The 3096-nt window shown below is 41.7% G+C and overlaps 1 protein-coding gene across 1 annotated transcript in view; it reads right to left on the bottom strand.

The window, feature by feature from the left end:
• The window catches only part of LOC105562684 (cytochrome P450 CYP12A2-like), a 15446-nt gene extending 13088 nt beyond the window's left edge, over positions 1-2358 (bottom strand). The window contains exons 1-2 of the mRNA XM_012013704.1: positions 2166-2358; positions 1935-2073 (exon numbers count right to left, since the gene is read on the bottom strand). The gene's annotated coding sequence lies outside the window, so the exon portion shown is untranslated. The remainder of the gene's footprint in view (positions 1-1934; positions 2074-2165) is intronic.
• Between the last annotated feature and the right edge of the window lie 738 nt (positions 2359-3096).

Below are 3096 nucleotides of genomic sequence, written 5' to 3'. Positions count from 1 at the left end.
TGAGATCTCTCACCCCGTGCCATTAAAAAAAATCGTAGCGCTGCTAGGTTAATATGAAACTGACAGGAGCATAAAATTAGAACGTATAATAATACAAAGCGGATAGAATTTGCGCTAAATTTATTCGATCGAAACTCTCTGTACCGCATAGCTTTTAAAAATGAGTCGCCACATTAAAAACTATTTGAAAATAACTAACGAACGGAATTATATTGTTAAATGTCAGAAGTTATAGAACTCTTCTAACACTATACTATATAATTATACTACGTATTTGACTTTTACCGCAACTTAAAGTGCGGAAAGTTAGTACCTTATATTTTTAAAGGTCATCTTTTTTTCTCCTCTAATTAACTCAACTATTTCTCAAACCTATCAGGAACTGCGAAACAATTGCGGGTGTAAACGAAACTATTAATAAAACTTGCGATTTCTGGAAATGAAGTGCCAATTCTCACAGTGACCTTAAAGTTGCTATCGTGGGCGCAGTTAATCTAAAATTCCTAAAACGGAAAAAAATGGCTCGGTAAAATCGAACGAATTCTTGGAACTTAATGAAGTCTAGTTTAATTAAATTGTGTACATTTAATTAAATTAAAAGTGTACGCAATGTAATAAAAATTACTTTGCACCGTTCGAATTTACTCATCTATCTCTGCTCTCAACACTGTTGTGAACCAGGAGAGGTCTACGTAATCGAAATTTATTATCATACAATCTGCAATTCTAATTACACGCACTGTGCGCTCGCAGGCAGGGAGTTAAAAACACAAAGGTGCAACCGCGTGATATTATTATTTACAAGACGGTCGTCCGTCTTGGACTAACATTCAATTCGGGCGTTATATAAGTTGTAAAGCACGCGATAGAGGGATTTTCTGGGAGATATCGAGTTATGGTCCCGGGGAGACCTCGGCCGCTGGACCGAAACACGCGAACGCCTCTATATCGACACACGTCAGCCCACGTTATAGCACGGAACAAGCCCCGATGCCGCTGACGACGACGACGACGACGACGACGACGACCTGAACGCCCCGTTTTTCATCCTCTCCCCGCGCTCGTTTCCCTCGTCCGACATTTTCCCGTCTTAGCTTAACCCTCAGATGTCGGAAATACTTTCAATCCGGAGAGTAACGAAAATAGGTCATATTTCACTCCCTCCTACCCTTCCGTGGCCGCCCCGTGGCACGACAGGTTTGTTATTACAAGTTCCGAATGCAGGAAACGCCTGATGAAGCAAATTTCGCCGTGTAACTTTTACCCACCGCGGTCTTCTCCCTTTTTTCTCCCCTTTCCTCCTATTTTCTTTTCCCTTTTTCGTGCCGAATGAAAATGACGCAGCCGTTCGAAGGCTCGACGCTTTAATGAGTCGGGGTGAGCCGAAGCAGTCAGCATTCATACTTTGTCGACAAATAATATGCGGAAATTTAGTATCTGAATTTTCGAAAGGCCGGTTAATTTGATCCTCGCCGCGATTTCTCCATTGTGCGATTCTCTCGTATCGCTTCCACGTAGAACTCGGTAACGCGCGAGGGTGCGATTTTTGTAAAACGCAATGGAATAATATTGACGTACGCTAGTTAATAAATTTGTTTGCAACAGCGATATACCGGGTGATATATAGAAAATATTGCCCAGTCACGCAAAAACTAATCTCGCGTCTTATCTTATCATTGCCGTTCCAAGTAATCGGATATTTGGAAATTGTTTTTAACAACAGACACTTGGCGAGATTACAGGATTGTCGGACGTATGCGAATCTAGCGATAGAGAGAAAAAAATATGAGACGCAGATTCCGTATGTTAGAATCAAACCACACTTGTCCGCACAGTCGTACTCGAGCACAATGACAGAGTTGAAAGCGACGATATTCGCGCTATATTACGCGCTCGCGTAACACCGCGTCAATTGGGACAAAACGTGCACTTACGATCGAACGTAATCGAACAATCTTCCACGGGCGCGCGTATCTCACTTCCGTAGGCTCGACGATCGACACGTGGCACTTCCGGTCGAACCACCTCGCTCCTCGTACACCGAACGAGAATCGCTTCGCTCGTCCTTACTTTCTATAATACAGATACAACGATGTTTAATTGCGAAACGTCAGACGTAGGCGACAGAAGCTCTCATCGCCGCCCAGGTGTCGGTTTCTACGAACCGTCGTTCCACCGAGTCGGAATTATTGTGACTCGGTCAGACGTAGGCAACGTAGCGCGAGCATGCAAGGCAAGCTCTGCACCGAGAGCGATCGCGAATTTATCTGGCTGAGTAACGAGCGCTCTGTGACGCTCTAGTTCGGTACGGTTGCACTTGCACGCGGATGACTGATCTGCAAGGCCGCGGAACAAGGTTCTCCTCATTCAGTATATAGTGGGGGACATCCGTGATTATCACGATCGAGGAGGAACGCGTATTGTCTATCTTCGCGATACTGTAACTATATACATCGAAGAAAACTTGTTCTTCTCAATCGTCTTTCCCGTGCGCCACACTGAGAAAAATAAGTTGTTGATTAGATAATGTTTCGTTGGCAGTACTTTTTAAGATGAAATACGTACGTCTTTAAATTGAACGTATGTTATTTATTGAAATACATTTTTTTAATTAACAAATATTTTTTCTGTGGTAACAAGTACTTGTTCGACAGCCCGTGACCGCCGCATACAGTTGAATCGGGAGATCATTTTCCGATTCGACACTTTTTTTCTCAGTCCAGACTTCGTTATATAATAAGTAACGTTCGCACCCGCAGAAAAAAATTTCCGGATCCAATGCCGTTGCACTTCAGTGTATCATAAAATAGGATCGATACAGCGCCGATCATATTTATTATAGAGAAAGGAATATATGTTTCAATCTTAAATGAAAAATTCTAAAATCTAGAAGAAAATGATAGTATGTATCTTCGTGCGTTGTAAGATGGAGGGAAAGTTTATTCTAAACGCAAGAGTATATAAACTTACATTTATATAAGTTACTCTTGGCTCAGTGTAGTAAGTCAATCTTTTTAATTCGATAGATGAGAATAAGAATTATTGATTTTATTTTGATAGCGTCTTATTTTTATAGCAAATGATAGTTGTGAGGAA

The sequence above is a fragment of the Vollenhovia emeryi genome, unplaced genomic scaffold (genome assembly GCF_000949405.1).
Source record: "Vollenhovia emeryi isolate VEMERY1.0 unplaced genomic scaffold, V.emery_V1.0 DF939185.1, whole genome shotgun sequence".
Classification (NCBI taxonomy): domain Eukaryota; kingdom Metazoa; phylum Arthropoda; class Insecta; order Hymenoptera; family Formicidae; genus Vollenhovia; species Vollenhovia emeryi.
Note: the sequence above shows the minus strand (reverse complement) of the source record. Positions and strands in the feature narration are given on the sequence as shown.